The following is an 18712-nucleotide window of genomic DNA, read 5'->3' as shown; positions in this document are numbered from 1 at the left end:
TGAAACTTTTTTTTTTTGCACCAGACAAGTGATGTTTGAAATAAAGGAGGATACATTTTTATCCTCTCATCTTGAGAATGTCAATCATGAGAGTGTCATAACAAAAAGTGTTAAACGTAGTATCTTTTGATCGAATCTGCGTTAACAATTGTGTCGATTGCCTTTTCCTCCATATCTGCCAGTTGCAATGCTCCTTTTGATAGCACTTGTTTAATAACATAAGGGCCTTGCCAATTTGGGGCAAACTTTCCTTTGGCCTCGTCTTGATGGGGAAGGATGCGTTTCACAACAAGTTGACCGACTTTAAAATTTCTTGGGCGTACCTTCTTGTTATAAGCTCGAGCCATCCTCTGCTGATATAATTGACCAAAGCAAATTGATGTCAACCGTTTTTCGTCTATCAGTGCTAATTGTTCTAACCTTGATTTAACCCATTTTGTGTCCTTAATTTCTGCTTCGACAATGATTCGAAGAGAAGGGATTTCAACTTCTGCGGGTATGACAACCTCAGTTCCGTAAACCAATAAGTAAGGAGTTGCACCGATTGACGTACGAATAGTCGTGTGGTATCCCAAGAGAGCAAATGGTAGTTTTTCATGCCACTGTCTAGATCCTTGCACCATTTTCCTAAGAATCTTCTTGATGTTTTTATTTGCCGCTTCAACAGCCCCATTTGCTTTGGGTCGATAAGGGGTTGAATGACGATGAACAATTTTAAATTGCTCACAAACTTCATTCATTAGGTGGTTGTTGAGATTCGCTGCATTGTCTGTAATAATGATTTTTGGTATGCGGAAACGACATATGATGTTTGAATGAACAAAGTCCACCACTGCTTTCTTGGTGACTGATTTGAATGTGACAGCTTCAACCCATTTGGTAAAGTAGTCGATGGCAACTAAAATAAACCGATGCCCATTAGATGCTTTCGGCTCAATCGGCCCAATAACGTCCATTCCCCAAGCAACAAAAGGCCACGGAGTAGACATAGGGTGCAACTCTAAAGGGGGTGAGTGAATCAAGTCACTATGAATTTGGCACTGATGGCACCTGCGTACAAATCGGAAGCAATCTCGCTCCATGGTCAACCAATAGTACCCTGCCCGGATAATCTTTTTTGCTAGAACATAACCATTCATGTGAGGGCCATAAACCCCTGAATGCACCTCATTCATCATTGTTTCTGCTTCTTGAATATTCACACATCGCAATAGATTTAAATCTGGAGTCCTTTTATATAAGATATCGCCACTCAAGAAGAACCCATTGGCGAGTCGCCTAATAGTTCTTTTTTTATCTTTATCAGCATGTATTGGATATTCTTTAGCTTTTAAAAATCGTTTAATGTCGTGATACCAGGGCTCACCGTCTGGCTCTACTTCAATTATATTGCAATAACCATGTTTATCCCTAACTTAGATTTCCAACGGGTCAATATAGGTATTACCCGGGTATGGATGTATCGAGGCTAGGGTGGCCAAAGCATCAGCTAACTCATTGTGAAACCTGGGAATATACCTGAATTCAATGGACTTGAATCTTTTGATGAGGTTTTCTAAACATTGTTTGTACGACATGAGTTTAATGTCTCGAGTCTCCCATTCGCCTCGAGCTCGTCAAATGAGTAAATCGGAATCCCCTAAACCCACCAACTCCTGCACATCCAGATTTATTGCCATATTCAAACCCATGATGCAAGCTTCGTATTCTGTTGTGTTGTTGGTAGAAAAGAATCGAAGTCGTGTTGTGGCAAGATAATGATATTCGTTTGGTGAGATAAGAACTGCCCCAATTCCTACTCCATTTTTGTTGACAGCCCCATCAAAATATATTTTCCACACGTGACCATCATTAGGAATTTCTTCCTCAATAGAGTTGATTTCTTCATCAGGGAAGTATGTCCTTAGGGGCTCGTATTCGTCATCGACCGGATTCTCTGCCAAATGATCGGCCAACGCTTGTGCTTTCATGGCGGTGCGAGTGACATAAATAATATCAAATTCCGTAAGCAAAATCTGTCATTTTACCAACCTACCTGCTGGCATGGATTTTTGAAAAATATATTTCAAAGGATCCATTCAAGATATAAGATAGGTCGTGTAGGACAAAAGATAGCAATTTTTGGGAAACCCAAGTCAAAGCGTAACAAGTCTTTTCTAACAGAGTGTACTTTGCCTCATAGCTTGTGAACTTTTTGCTCAAATAATAAATGGCTTGTTCCTTTTTTCCCGTAATGTCATGTTGTCCTAAAACGCAACCAAATGAATTATCCATCACTGAAAGATATAAGAATAACGGCCTACCAGGTTCTGGTGGGACCAATACCGGAGGGTTTACTAAATATTCCTTAATTTTGTCAAAAGCCTCCTGACACTTACTTGTCCATTTGATAGCAGCATCCTTTTTCAACAACTTGAATATTGGCTCACATGTGGCGATGAGTTGAGCAATGAACCTGCTGATATAGTTTAACCTTCCCAGAAAACTCATTACTTCAGTTTTGGTTTTTGGAGGTGGCAATTCTCGAATGGACTTTATCTTAGAGGGGTCCAATTCAATGCCTCTTCGACTAACTATAAAACCCAAAAGTTTGCCAGATGGCACTCCAAATGCACATTTAGCTGGATTAAGCTTGAGGTTGTACTTTCTCAATCTTTCGAAGAATTTTCTTAGATCACGCACATGGTCTGCTTGCGTTCTAGATTTAATGATGACATCATCGACATATACCTCAACTTCTTTATGCATCATGTCATGGAATATGGTAGTCATAGCTTTCATGTAGGTTGCTCCCGCATTCTTCAGACCGAATGGCATGACTTTATAACAATATGTACCCCATGGGGTGGTGAAAGCAGTTTTTTCTGCATCTTCTTCATCCATGAGAATTTGGTGATATCCGGCGTAACAGTCCACAAAAGATTGAATCTCGTGTTTGGCACAATTATCAACCAGGATGTGAATGTTGGGTAATGGAAAATTGTCCTTTGGACTTGCTTTGTTTAAATCTCTGTAATCAACACAAACTCTGATCTTTCCATCTTTCTTTGGCACTGGCACAACATTAGCCAACCAGGTAGTGTATTGGACAACTCTGATCACATTTGCAGTCAGTTGCTTCATGATTTCCTCTTTAATTTTATCGCTCATGTCTGTCTTAAACTTTCTCTGCTTTTGCTGGACAGGTGGAAAATCAAGATGTATTGGAAGTTTGTGAACTACTAAATCAGCACTTAAACCCAGCATGTCATCGTAGGACCACGCGAAGACATCTTTGTATTCAAATAAAACTTGAATTATGTCGTCTCGAATGTTCTGATCAACATGAATACTTATCTTTATTTCTCTCAGTTCTTCAGGAGTTCCTAAATTAACCGCCTCAGTTTCACTTAAATTAGGTTTAGGCTTATTTTCAAATTGATCCAATCCCTTTTTTATTTCTTCGTAAGCTTCATCTTCATCATATTCGTCAAACTTTGGATTCATTGTTTCGAGATCAGACAACTTTTTAGGATCTAACTGTAAACTCCGCATGCATGTCATATTTTTAAGGTCAACATTAACGTAACTGAAATGAAAAATAAGAGGACATATATTAGAAAGAGTAAGAATAGAGAAGATGATTAAATATGATTGGGAAACTAGAACTTCATTGCGTTAAATGAGAAATGATAAAGGGTTAACACCAAAGTGAGACAACTAGAAGGTTTGAATTACAACCCTGAGAATAATCCAAATAAATAAATTAAAAGCAGCAAAATAAACTACCAAGACTCCCTCCTTGTAGGGAGAGGAGTGGTTTCCCAGTTGTTGAGCTGGACATTCGGGCCGACGAATTGCACATCCATATGACTAGTGCCTTCACCCATCTAAGTCATGTTTACGTCATCAAACATTTCCTTGATACCTTGACATATTTCATCCACATCATTCTGGATAGAGAAGTCTGGACTCGGTTCACCTCGAGATTTAACGAAAGATTGAGAAATATGAGGGATTGGCTTCAACAAATTCCAAACATTTCTTTTACGATCTTTTGCCAATTTTCTATCAAATCTAGTTGGATTGAAACCCAAACCGAATGTCTCTTGATTACCCATCAGATTGATGGGATCTACAATTCCTTGCAAAGACAACCCTAGTCCCTTTCTAGGTTCATAGCCGTTTTGTACCATCTGGGACACCACCATGACTGAAGCAGATGATAGATGAGGTTGTGGTATAGGCTTCCCTACCGAAAACTGATTGGCTGTTATAATCTCAAAAGCCTGATAGTTAAGGGATTCACAACCTCTTTTGGCCTCAATGCATGGTATTGAAGGATCTCGGGTGATTGGGAGATCATCTTCACCATGGACAATGATTTCCAGTTTATCATACTCAAACTTGACCACTTGGTGCAGAGTAGACGGCACAGCTCTAGCCAGGTAGATCCATGGCCTACCCAAAAGTAGATTGTAAGAAGTGTCCATGTCTATTACTTGGAAAGTGATTTCGAACTCCACTGGTCCAATTGTAATAGTTAAGTATATTTCACCAAGAGTGTCCCGTTTTGCGCCATCAAATGCACGCACACATACATTGTTAGTACTAATTCTATCCGTGTTGATTTTCAACCTTTGTAGAGTAGAAAGAGGGCATATGTCTACACCTGATCCTCCATCGACCATGACCCTCTTCACATAGTGTTCTTCACATTTCACGGTTAAATGTAACGCCTTATTATGCCCAGATCCTTCCAAAGGCAATTCATCATCAGTGAAAGTGATTCTATTTACCTCAAATATTCGGTTGGCCATCTTTTCCAAGTGACCCACCGTGATACTTTCTGAGATATGTGCCTCATTCAAGATTCTGGTCAAAACTTCACGATGCTCTTTAGAATGTATGAGTAATGACAACAAGGATATCTGAGCGGGTGTTTTCCTCAATTGATCAATAACAGAATAATCTTGAGCTTTCATCTTTTTCAAGATCTATTCAGCCTCTTCCTCAGTGACAGGTTTTTTAATCAGCAACTGATTTTCTTTGGCTTGTTTGTCTCTTCTTAATTCTTCTGGAGCATAACACCTCCCAGAACGAGTTAATCCTCTTGTTTCATTTGTTTCTTCAATAATCTATTTTCCCTTGTGGGTAACAACGACTTTGTTGTAGTTCCATGGAACGGTCTTGGTGTTTGTCATCGGAAGTTGCGTTGCAATTTGTATCACCCTTGGCTCTTTCACACTTTCTTGATTTTGACCAAATGTTCGAAACTTACCAGGAATGTATAATTTTGGTCCATTCAACGGTACTTCTCTTCTTTTTACAGCTCCAGGGACATACAACACTAGTTTTCTTGAGTCTCCAAAATTTGAACTTGCACCATTCACAATTATCGATGCCTTTTGTATGGGTTCTAAAACCATACTCGACTCTTCTTTTGAATCCCTGCTTTCCATTTTTGTTCTACATCTTTGCTCACAATCTTCATAAATGTGTACCATCCCCACAACATGCTCCTTATTGTGAGCAGGGAGTGGGTTATTGGTGACATTTGGCGCCTCCTCATTGCGTATCTCAATTACCTTATCCTCAATCAACTTCTCAATGACTCTTTTTAGTGTCCAACAATTCTTTGTGCTATGACCTGGAGTGTTAGCGTGATACTCACATATAACAGTTGGATCAAAGCCTCTTGCATTCGGATTGACAAAATAGGGATTGACAGGTTCAACCAATCTCAATTATACCAATTTCCGCAACAAACTCGTATATGACTCTCCAATTGGGGTAAAGTTTTCTTTTCGACCTTGTTTTCTTGTATAATCCATCTGGGACGTGGATTATGGGGTGGCTGAAAATTTTGTTGTTGGGGGCGAGAACCTTGTGGGGCAGGTGCCCGCCATTGTTGGCGCTGAGAAGGTCGGACTTGAACATAAGAGTGGTTCATGCCCATTTGAACACCTCTCGATCCAGACGTCATCATGGACCCTTCTTCCTTCTTTTTTCGATTTACAAAATTACCTGACCCGCTTTGTATTGCTTGCGTGGTAGCTCTAATGGTTGTTTGGCTTACAATTTTACCCGATTTTATGCCGTTCTCTACCATTTCTCCGATCTTAATTGTTTCGGCGAAAGGCTTTCCCATTGCAGCGAGAAGGTAATGAAAGTAGTCAGGTTCTTGTGCCTGGAGAAAAACATCAATCAATTCATAGTCTTTCATTGGCGGTTTGACTCTAGCCGCCTGCTCCCTCCATCTTATGGCATATTCCCTAAACCTTTCAGACGATTTTTTCTTCATATTAGCTAGGGAATTGCGAACCGGAACGATATCGATATTGTATTGGAATTGTTGGACAAAATCTTGCGCCATGTCATCCCAGACATGCGATCGAGAAATATATTGATCGATAAACCATTCTGAGGCTACACCCGTTAGACTTTCTCTAAAGTAAGCCATAAGAAGTTCTTTTTTTCCTTCGGCTCCCCTTAGCTGATTACAAAATCTTTTCAAATGAGCCACTGGGTCGCCATGACCATTATACTTATCAAACTTTGGAGTTTTGAACCCTATAGGAAAGTGAACATCTGTAAACATGCATAAGTCCTTGAACGAGACACTTTTGTGTCCTCCCAGCCCTTGCATATTCCTTATGTTTTGCTCCAAACTCCTCATTTTTCTTGCAATTTCTTCATGTTCCTCGTCCTTAATGGTTTTTTCAACCTCGACGGGGGAACTGTATTGATGAGTGTGGTGGTAAGAATCAGGAATTTTGAAAGTCAATTTAGGGGCCTGACCTTGGCCGTATTGATCTTTGGGTATAGGATCATCATTGGATTTTTGTACTAGTGTTAGTGAGTAATTGCATTAGTTTGCACAGTTGGCATGAAGAGTGGATTATTCATCATGGGTGGATTCAATGGGTGTACCGAGGAAGTTCCAGCAGTATTAGATGTGTTAACGTAGGGTCCAAATCCAGGTGGATAAATCGGGTCACTTGTTGAGACTTGAATGGGGAATGACATATTCACATTCAGGTATTCCCGAATTGAAGATGGGGGAGCCTGCCCATTCATCCAAGCTTCATACATTTCGGCCATCTGTTGTCTCAACATTTTTACCTCTTCTACAGATACTGACTCTTGTGCAACCATTTGATTTTGGACTTCGTCATTTCCCGACTTTGTTTCGTCTTTGCGTGTCCATTTTGCCTTCCCTTTTGATCTTGTGTTATATTGATGAGATGCCAGGTTTCTTCACAAACCAACCAACTTTAAATTCTTTCTCTCTTATATATAAAAACAAATGTGTTAGGATTCAACACTTTGCAATATTAATCACACGTTGTATGTTATGCACCTAAATTATTCTTATTTCTACAATGAGTTTTGGAAGACTTTTATGTTTCATCCCGGCTTTGGACGAGTTGGTTATGTCTTTTAGTCTCATACTTTACTCATCTGAATATTTTGAACGCATTTTGATCGAACCTGTTGAAGGTTGCCTACGTATCATGTTGAACATGAATCAGATCATTACGTAGTTCGTGAAGAAGAATTATTAAAAAAAAGAAAACACAACATTTATTTATATGAAGACATCATTCAAATCAAAATGTTCTTAAAATAAATGACCAAAACATCAAAGTACTTAAAGATTGAAACAAACTTCGACAAAAAATGAAAAAAAATAAAAAATAATAATAATAATAAAAAATCCTTCTCCGATATTTCTCGATCATCAATTGCCCCTTAGGCTAGAGTAAACCTTGAACAAAGCTTTTGGCAGATGTGGGGCCAGTGCACGCATATGTCGACCCAGGCTCTCATCACTCCGATGTAGATAACCACCATAAACATCAATCAAGCTCTCTGTCAGTTGAAGCACTTGTCATTTGGCCTCCTCCATATTCTCGTGACAATTCTGCAACCATTCTTGAGTAGTACCAACCGTGTGGGTCAAATCCTCTTCATGTGCCTGAAGCTCTTCGATTTGATTATGAAGTTCTTCACGCTCCCCCATCCATTGGTTTCTCTCGATCGCGACTTCTGTTTGATACGATGTGAAACGCTTTGCTATATCTATTTCTCGTCCCATCGAAGCTTTTAACTGATTTTGTAGTCTAGCTTGTGTGTGCATTAAGAGGGTCTTTTCTTTTTTATACTCCTCATCTTGTTGCTCCATAGCACCTGTGACAATGCATAAATCCTCATGTAAGGTTCGAATGGTGGATTAATGTTCCTTTTCAGCCTTTTTCTGAATCAACCTAACTCTCTCTTCGAATATTGCATCATGTTGAGCCAACTCTTCTCTAGCATTCTTTAGATCATTACTGAGGATATCTAGAGTAGACCTGTAATTTCTTTCCACATCGACCCGAGCTTGCTTGATTCTGACTTCAATTTCCTCTTCTCGATCTCTGAGTTCTCGCGCTGATCCTTCGGGCATTACTTTGAGGGGGGCTTGATCAAAGAACCAATTGAGGTATGAGGGGTCTACTTCTCCTTCAACACGATCGTCTACCATAGCTTTCGAACTTAAAGTTCGACTACCACCCCAAATCTTTTGAGCTTCTGATTCTCGATCTCAATCTTCAGACGACACCTCCCATACGAAACTCTGTGTATCCTCGACCCTAGGTAAGATTTGTCTTTATCCTAGTTGGCATAGCACCCGAAGGGGTATGTATGGTTGGAATCCTCGAAGGCCTGTCAGGACAAAGAATGGACGATAGGAAGACATAACAATTACCTCACTCGCAGGGAACCAATGATAGTTCCATGTAATATCAGATGCAGTTAATTTAAGAAGATAATGTCTCCACGCTTTGACACCTTTTGGCAATTTGTCTACTAATTCCTTCATCCTGTCTAGGTGGCTTAAAATATAATTCGTCCATTCAGATTTGAAATCTGTCGCAAAAGGATGGCGATACAAGTGCTCCAAAAACCACATTTGCAATAGAATGCTGCAACCTTCAAAAAAGTCTTCCCCTTCCCTACATTTAGTCAAAGCACGATAAATGTCAGCCAACATTATTGGCAAGATAGTGGATTTCTTTTTCTTCATCATAACAGCGACTATTCCCGACAGACGAATATTGATTTTTTTATCCCTCCTTGGAAAAACCATGGTTCCTAAAAAGGCCACCATGAATGCTTCTTGTCTATGTTTTTCCCAAGTAAGGAGGTGTTGCCCATTTTTAAGTTGTTTCCCGTAGTCTGAAAATCCTTCTTTCTTTTCATATCTTGAGTATAGAAATTTCAAGGAAACCAACCCATTATCGAAACACTCCTTATGAGGATAGATGATGTGCATTTGTTCTAAAAATTTGTTTCCACTGACACTTCTTGGGGCTATGAGTGTTTTGCATCGGAGATCCTTGTCTAACCCTGTGAAACCACCCAACTCCTCCAATGTAGGCGTCAACTCAAAATCGCTAAAGCGAAACACATTGCTTGTAGAATCCCAAAAGGGGATCAAAGCCTCGATCAAATCTCTGTCAGGACTAAATCTCATGATATCTGTGAGGAAACCAAGATGTTTGAATATCTCAGTTCCCCTAAACTCATGCATATCGTTCCACCAAGCCATGAGTAGTGGTGGGGTTTTATCCGTGATCATGAACTTTGGAGGATCATTGACCATTTCGACTGCTTCATCCTTTGGTCTTTAATCACATCTCATAGATCTCATGATTACCTGGTTAGGAAAAGAAACTCGCGATTTAAAACCAAATTTAACTTATGAAATTTTGATCATTCGAAATCATTTGTCGGAGTAGTTAAAAAAAATATATAAGAAAAATGACTCAGAATGCCTAAAGTGGTCATTCTTTCGAAAACAAATTTTGTTGACCTTCCTTAGGGGAAGCCTAGGTTGTTTTCGGAGAGAATGACCGGATAAGGAGATAATTTTGACTAATGAATCATGAAGAAGGGAAAGAAAAAGAAATAAAAAGAAGGTGGACATGCACTATTTGAAACAAATTTGAAGACATACATATATATATTTATTATTTTTGTATATGCATTATTATTATTATTATTATTATTATTATTATTTATTTATTATTATTATTATTATTATTATTATTATTATTATTATTATTATTATTATTTTGTAAAAACTTGATGTTTTGATAAAAGCGAGAATACAATTGAGGGTTTTATATATATATATATATATATATATATATATATATATATATATATATATATATATATTATTTTCACTTTGTTTATCTTGAATTATTTCCTAAAAGTGGATAAAAATAGACGTTTTTTCTTTTAGTCAATTATTTAAAGCCGGTCAACATTTGTTATAGTCTTCCACATTATGCAACAAGTAGCACAAAAATGTACATGATGGTCTCAAGAAAAGGTACCTGTCCTAGACAGATCCGGCTCCCATGCCGAATCTTGCTAAGTTAAATGCACATGATGCAGATAAAGCGGAACCTAGTAAGGATATCATGTCTAAGGGTTTCAGTTCTACTAAGGTTGAACTTGTGGAGAAAGGTATCTAGACTGTCTGTAAAACGAGCGGACAACTCGAGTTAGGGAGTAGCAACGTATCGGTAGCAGCGTTTTCCGGCTTTGTGCATGGGTGCTCCCTATTCTAAACATGTATGACTAAAAATCTTTCACCATGGACCGAAGATCCACTGGCTATCTTAACAGAAGTGGGGTGCGCAGTCACAATTCGCATAATTGTATTATAGAAGACTTAGAAGGGTGCGCGAAAGAAGACAGTTATAATGCAATTCAAATAATATTAAAATAGTAAAAAAAAAAAAAACAATTAGCACATTCAGCCAACAAATACAATATCCAAAACATAAATGAAGAAATAAATAAATAAAGTCATACACAAGTCAATATTTACAAGCTCGAATTATGGTTATTCCCCAGCAGAGTCGCCATCTGTCACGCTTCTTTATTTTTCCTCACGAAATTTAAATGTATGTTTTGAAAAAAAAAAGAGTTTCTCCAATTAAAGTGTCATTTTGAAAAGAGATTATTTTATTATTCAAAGTCGCCACTTGGAATTGAGTTTTGGTGTTCCAAGTCACCTTATTATTTAAACCCCTAATCAAAAGGAAATTTGACTATTTATTTTTATTGGTCTGTGAACTAAAAATTCAGGTAAGGAATTCTGTTGACCAAGGGGAAGGTGTTAGGCACCCCTCAAGTCTCGTGGTTCTAGCATGGTCGCTTTATTGACTATATATATGACTTAAGTTAATTTTTTGAATATTATATTATTAGCTTAATAAAAATGTTATTTACCCTCATTTTTTGATTTATTTTAAACCTATTTAAGACTACTTTATTTCATTAATATATGTTCATTAATTAAAAATATGTATATCACAAAAATTTATTTAAACATAATAATAAAATAAAGTTAAGAGATAGATATTTACAAATCTTGAAATATTCTGTAATTTCTTTTCTTCTCCTTTTTTTCATGTATTTGTATTTTATTTTTATTGTGGATAGAAAATATGTAGGTATCTAATTGCTAGAAATTAGAATTTGTGTAGGATTGTATTTTTTTAGTTAGATTTAGAACAGAAACAAATTTTTATGTGATTTGGAATGAGTTTTAGCAAGAAATTCTAAATAGATTAGGATAATTTTTAGGAAGATTTTTCCTTTTTTTATTTTTATTTTTATTTTTATTGTTTTCTTTGCACGTTTTTTCCTTACTTTTTTTTTCCTTTTTTACATTTATTTTTTCATTCATTTATATTTTTATTATTCTTGTTTCATTTTGTCTCTTCTTATTTTTTTTATTTTGTTTTTTTTACGTTTTTTTGTTTTTGTTTCTTTCTACTTTATCCTTTATTTTTGTATTTTAATTCTTTTTTCTTTTTTTTGACATTCTGTTTCTTCTTCTTTTTCTTTTTTTTACTTCTTATTTTCTCTTCTTTCTTTATCATTTTTTATTATTATTCTTTTATATTCACGTTTGTTCTTTTTTTTAATGCTTTCTCGCCTTTTTTATTTATTTAATTTAGTTTTCCTAATTATTCATTATTTTATTTTTCACCATAAATCTCTAAATAATATTTATATATCCTCTTAATTATAATTCGAATTAAAACGATAATCATCTTAATGCTTATTCTAAAGGTAAACTATTTTTTATCAAAATAATATATTTAAAAAGAAACTAAAACACATTCCACATTATATTTTCTAAATCATTGTTCAATTAAACTTCAGTTTATATTCTAATCTAACAAGTCTACAAAAAATTTCAACAACATTTTCTTAAATGAAAACTAAGCTCCAAGAAACACTAACTATTCAAAATTAAATATCGCGAAACCAATTTCAATATTAATTGCATCTAAAGAGCATAAGACAATAATAAAAAAAATGTATGGTACATTATTTATTTTTATTTTTATATTATTTCTTTTAAACAATAAACGTCTTTGATCTCGTTTTCCTGAGCGTTCGTAAATTCTCAAAAATAATCACAACATGCATCACATATTGATATTACATAATAATAACATGCGATTCAAAGAACTTCATATTATTGGAATCAAGTTTTCGTACAATTATTCTATTTAAATCATGCAAGAATTTAGAGTTACCTCGCTGCAAAAATTGATACCACCAAAACAACTGCTACGATCTACTGATTTTCAAAGTTAATAGCTAATATTAACTTTAAAGAGCCACGAATCCGAAATCTTGAGTGAAACCTCGAACGTTGACTCAATTCTCAAAATAAAAACTCATTTTTGTTATCTTTTTCTCTCTGTTTTTTTTCTCTCGTTGTATGTGTTTCTGCCTCTGTAATCTCTCTATTGAGCGTGTTTTTATAATATTTTAGGTGTGAGTTTGGTGCTAACTTAAAGGAACGAGAAAGAGTGGGAGTTTAGTTTAAAATCTAGTTGAGAATTTTAGGGTTGAGATAAGGGAATAAAATAAAATAGTAATATAATATTAACAAACAATTAAAAAAAAAAGAACGAAGAGAAAAGAAAGAAAAAATAATAATAATAAAAAAAGAAACATGTAAAAAAGTGAGAAAAGATCGTGCAAGAGGTAAAATAAATAAATAAATAGAATAAAAAAATAAAATAAACTTAATGGGAGGAGGATTTTTAGGAAATAAGTTAAGGAAGTTGGGTAATTAGGATAAAGGTAAGGTAATTTGAAATTTTTAGGACTCTTCTTTTTATTTTTTATTTTTTTTATCTACTTTTTCATAATATGTACGATTATTATTATTTTTTAGACTAGTTAAAAGTTGAAAGAGTAAAACAAATACATTAAATTCACAAGCTTTCTTTATTAAACTTTAATCATAAAGTGAACTTATAATTTGTTGTAATTTTCAGTTTATTTATTTTTTTCATTTATTTTAAATATAACCCTACTGAAATAATAATATTTAAGTATTAAAATTGGGTGTAAAATCTTTATGTTTTGGTAAAAAATTAGGTGTTCACAACTCCAGATCCTCCAATCAAGTCCTTTTTTGCTGGCTGAAGTAGTAGTATAGGGCTAGAGCGTTTCAGATGTAAATTTTATTCTTTTTGTTGGCGTTAATGCCTTGTAAATATGGATATGTAGCCTAGCCTAGCCTTGCATGTCACTATATCAACTATCAATGGGCTAGAGCATTTCAGATGTAAATTTTGTTATTTTTGTTGGCGTTAATGCCTTGTAAATATGGATATGTAGTCTAGCCTTGCCTTGCATGTCACTAGTTCAACTATCAACTATCAACTATCAACTATCAACTATCAATGACATGTTTATGTTTATGTTTAATGTTTCCCAAGTTTATGTGCTTGAATTCCTCACTATTAATAGTGATACTACTTGCATGTACACATAATTGGCATATGTTGCAACAACTTAAAAAACGTAAGTACTTTATAAAAGTCATAGGCAAGCCCAACCTCTAAAACTGGCCCAATCGGCCCATTATTTCATTTCTAGAAAGGATATATATATAAATTAGGGTTTTCATTTTCATTTTAAGAATAGGGTTTTCATTTTCTTCCTCGCCACTTCGGTTTCTCTCCTTTTTGCGCTTTCTCTCTCTCTCTCTTTGCATGGATCTCAGATCTCTGGACTGCATGAGATATAATGATATTTTTTATTTCATCAGTCTTTTTTCTATCAGTCTTTTCTGTTCTTTATTTTTTAACACGCAACTAATTTGATTGGTCTTTGGTTAAAATAAATCTTCGCACTGTCATGTATTGTCAAACCAATAAAATCATTAATTTTGCAATATAGTGATTGGATAAGAATGAGTTCTTTAAATATAGATCAGTAAGATCTAATGAATGAGTTTTGTTTGTTTTTGTTACTTTTGATATAATATCAAATGCAATATTGAATCGAATTTGTAATGATGAAAATGATCTCATGTTGGGTGTGAAAATCTGTTGCAAACATGGAGACTTACTTTCAATGCAAACTTCATGGTCGAAGGACAATCCAAGTCAAAGATTTTGGTCTTGTCCACGCTATCGTGTATGTACATTTCTACATCTTAGTCGGGAGACTTCTCTTTATTTTTTTATTTTTTTAAAATTTAAATTTTTTTGTGGTGTGTATTTTAGGAGAATGCATGCAACTTCTTTTAATGGAGGGATCGTGAAGCTGTTGATATTCGATCTAAGTTCGTTATTCTGAGATTGGCGAACAAAATTAAGGAGTTGGAAATTGATGATGAAAATCATATTAAAAGAAGTAACAAATGAGTGATGAAGAAGAAGAACCAAATGTTGTAACAACTGGAAGCTAATCTTCGTGTTATTTGTTGTGGTTTTTTTCTATTTTTAAGCATTACCAAGAATAACACTGTGGAGGATGGAAAATTCTTATGTAGTTGTGTACAACCATTAAAATTATCATAGTTGTGGAAATTAAATAAATAAACGTAGTTTTGCACTCCTGTTCCAACATTTTTACTTGTTCTTAACATAATATATGAGTTAAATGTTGTTACATATGAGATATATGTTGCTACAGATGACTCATCTGTTGCTACAGATACCTCAAATGTTGCAACATATCACCCTTATGTAGCAACGTTTGACCATTTGAGGCATATGTTGCTACATATGAGACATATGTTGCTACATATGAGACATATATTGCTATAGATGACTCATATGTTGATACAGATGACTCATACGTTGCTACATATGAGACATATTATAATACCCCGTAACTTAAAATACATTTGTGACTCGTAAACACCAATGCATAGATGTGATATCGGGGGAGGTATATCATTGCAAATGATTAAGCATACCATGTAACCCTTATATTTAGTCCTTTGAAGGGTTAAACAAAAGTTTTAGGTCAAACAGATCATTAAAGAAAAGATTAAAGCTTAAAGGTTCATTGTGGAGGAATACTACAAATTATCTCATTCTCATTTGACTTTGTACGAGCATATATCCTAATATATAATGAGTTTGAGGGCCTACTACATATCTAATAGAAGGTATTTGAGTCTAGTTTCCAAGAAAATAAACCGCTCGTTAAAACGATATCGAAATAAAAAGTTATGTTCATTCTACGACAGACGCGTGCACTGCCCAATCACTGCGGGACATAAGGCACTTCAGAGAAAGTCGGCCAAACTTGTTGTTTTTATATTAGAAGTTTGGGATATACTTTCTCATATACTCAAGAACGTGTAAGGACTGGTTTCAACTTATTTCTTCAAGTTTTTCTCATCTTCAATCCACCAAAGCTTAAGGCAAGTTGGTTTCTTCAAGAATCAAGTGTCTTCCTCTCCATAGACCTATAGATATACTTTGCTAAATGTTTTCTTGAAGGAAAAAGTATTGTTCTTGGAGAATAAAGAACGGCAGGGGATGCTTTTCTTTGATATATAGGTATGTATCATCTTCTATCTTCATAAATAGTATTCCAAGGATGCTTTAAGTATAATTTGTGGGTAGGACTCATGGGACGGTGATAGGAAGCCGTGAGTCCATATTTTACCCATTGTATTTGATGTTTTAGTGAGGAGGGAGTTTGTAGAAGGTTGTGTTGGATGTTGTTTTGACCAAATGAGGGGTCAATGGTATTGTATTGGGGAAGTAAGGTAATTACATTAAAATGGAAGGCAAGGTATAGAGAACGCGACTATTATAGTTCTTGAAACTTTGTTGCTCACCAAGTGTTTGATGAAATTTCTAAGTCGCTAGGAATATGTTGTAGCTGGTTATATGAGCTCCTATTATTTTAGTTTATTGCATCAGTTCTTTACCAACTTAAACTATGAGCTTATAAAGGAATTTGACATCGTTAACAAGGAACCGGTGGGATGGTGATTGGAGGCCATGAGTTTTACTTTTATGTTAAGTGTGGATGATTAAGGGGGCTGGTTCTTTATGGTTAAAGGATGAGGAGTAATACTGAACATGTAAATAAGTCATAAGCCTACTAGGAAAGTAGAGAAAGAGAAGGGTATGGTGATTCACCACTCATCTATGATAATTGTTGAGATTGTCGTTTGCGAACCATTATTGTGTTTTTGGCATTGTTGTGACTCGTGATTAGTTTCTTATACTATCCTTTTACGATTTTATGTTATAGATAAATTTTTCAGCAAAGGAATTTGACGACGTAAGATAGTAAGTCCCGAATTAAGGTATGTAAAGCTAAAACCTCTTTTGCCCTTAAGGCACGACCTAAACTCGCATGTTCTTCAGATAAATGTCACTATAGATTCTATGATACTTGAAAGAAAGTTATCATATTTTATAAACCCTCTCATGTTGAGTCCTAAACCTATAGAGTTATAGTACTCTTCAAGGAAGCAATATGTTTCACACAACTACATTTGTCTACAGTTGGAACTCTTAGAAGTTAGCAGTGTACATGTTGCATAAATTTAAAGAAAGCAACCAGCCACAGACTATTCGTAAGTTCATAGGTCACAAGATATATGATTCTCAAGCTAAAGAATGTAATCACAAATTGTATCACGAGCTATGTGATTAATGAATTAATTATTATAAATAATTACAAGCAGTTGAGATTATAGACTACTCTGCAGCGTAGGGTGGGTATATTTAGGGCAACCACGTGCGACACTACTCTGTGCACAGAATTCAGATATAGTCAGCTGGAATTTTCTGTCGTGAATTCACCTGACTGATACAGGCCTGCGGGCAAACCATACAGGAGCCCTAGGGGCGTACCTTGATAGACCTCGTTACTAGACTATGAATTTCATGCATAGTCGTGACAGTGGGCTACAGATGCCATACATGATTCACTAATCACCGCCAGTAGGCCATCATGTGATTCCCTGATAGTTAGCTTTACAAGAGAAAAGAAGCGATATAATGAAGTAAAGATATCACTTAGGCAAATTATATGGATTATGTATATATAAATTACTAAGACATGAAATGTTCTATGAGGACCCTTGAGGTTGGTCACAATTCCAGTTACGGATTATGTCTCCTGCATACACTGCTCAAATTTTCCTATCATGATATTTGATGTCTACTTGTTATTCAGTTTGCTTTACATACCAGTACATGTTTTGTATGTACCGACGTCCCTATTATTTTGGCGTTTCATTTGTATCACTACAGGCTCAGGTGCTCAGGACAACAACTATTTTCAGTAGACTAGAGACTTCCAGTTTAGCAGTTGGTAAGCTCCACCTCTACTAGAGCTATCAGATATTTAGAGCCTATATTTTGCTACGTATGTACATATATCAGAATGGGTATGTCGGGGCCCTGTCCCGACTAGTTATCAAATTCTCAGAGGTATACTCTTCAGAGGCTTCGTAGACTTAGTCTTGCTTCTGTTGTAAAGTAGCCCAACGAGCCCTTTTGTTATATATGTTTTAGTATGTGTCTTCATAAAGGTTCTGCTGCTTATGAATCTTCAGCTTTGGCATGAGATTAGTAAGATATTTAGCAGGTGTTTGTGTATATCCTTGATGTCTGCCCCTTTCTAGTTAGGGGTGTGACAAACTTGGTATCAGAGCACAAGGTTCAAGTGTCCCAGGGAGTGTATGAAGTCGTGTCTAGTAGGACTTTTCTTATAAATGTGTTGCGCGCCATATTTATAAATAGGGACTACATGGGCATTTAGGAATTTGACCTTCTTTCATAATCTAGATCGTACAATACAGCTAAGTCATAGAAAGTTAATTCTGACTCAAACTATTTTTTCATTTGTGATTCAGATCATGTCTAATATGGACAAGGATAAAGAAGGCTCGAGGTCCATTGCTAGAATTACTCAGGAGGCATCCATTTTAGAGCAGTCCCAACTAGTAGGTGATTAGACTACTGGTCAGCAAAGCTTGCCATGTCCTATTCTTCCAGGTCCTCAGATTCCCATGACAGAAGGAGCTACAGGAGTTCCTACACCTCCAGTAGTACCAACGGTAGTTCATTTACCGCCTGTACTGCCACCAGGTGCCTCAGAGCAAGATCTTAGAGGGGCAATATAGTTGCTCACTCAGTTGGTAGTTGCTCAGGTCCAAAGACAAAATGCAACAACACCTAGTACGATTCAGGAAGAGGCAGCTGGATCCAAAGTACGTGATTTCCTCCATATGAATCCCCTAGTATTCACAGGATCTCAAGAGTCACAAAATGAGTTTTGTTCATGTTCATGAGTGCCAAAAGCCTTTTTGCACCAATCCAATCCATGCCTCTAGGATATGGTCTAATGCCCCTGACATAGTTAATCA

The 18712-nt window shown here is 35.8% G+C and overlaps 1 protein-coding gene and 1 pseudogene across 1 annotated transcript in view; one reads left to right on the top strand and one right to left on the bottom strand.

Annotated features, from left to right (window-relative positions):
- Window positions 1-18712, top strand: part of LOC125821071 (tetraspanin-6) — a 1176838-nt gene that overhangs the window by 714727 nt on the left and 443399 nt on the right. The window lies entirely within an intron of this gene.
- On the bottom strand, window positions 9121-10396 carry LOC125821051 (uncharacterized; annotated as a pseudogene).

Source organism: Solanum verrucosum, unplaced genomic scaffold, assembly GCF_900185275.1.
Source record: "Solanum verrucosum unplaced genomic scaffold, falcon-dt-bn FXZP01000050.1, whole genome shotgun sequence".
Lineage (NCBI taxonomy): Eukaryota > Viridiplantae > Streptophyta > Magnoliopsida > Solanales > Solanaceae > Solanum > Solanum verrucosum.
The sequence above is the reverse complement of the archived record's forward strand: the minus strand, read 5'-3'. Positions and strand labels throughout refer to the sequence as shown.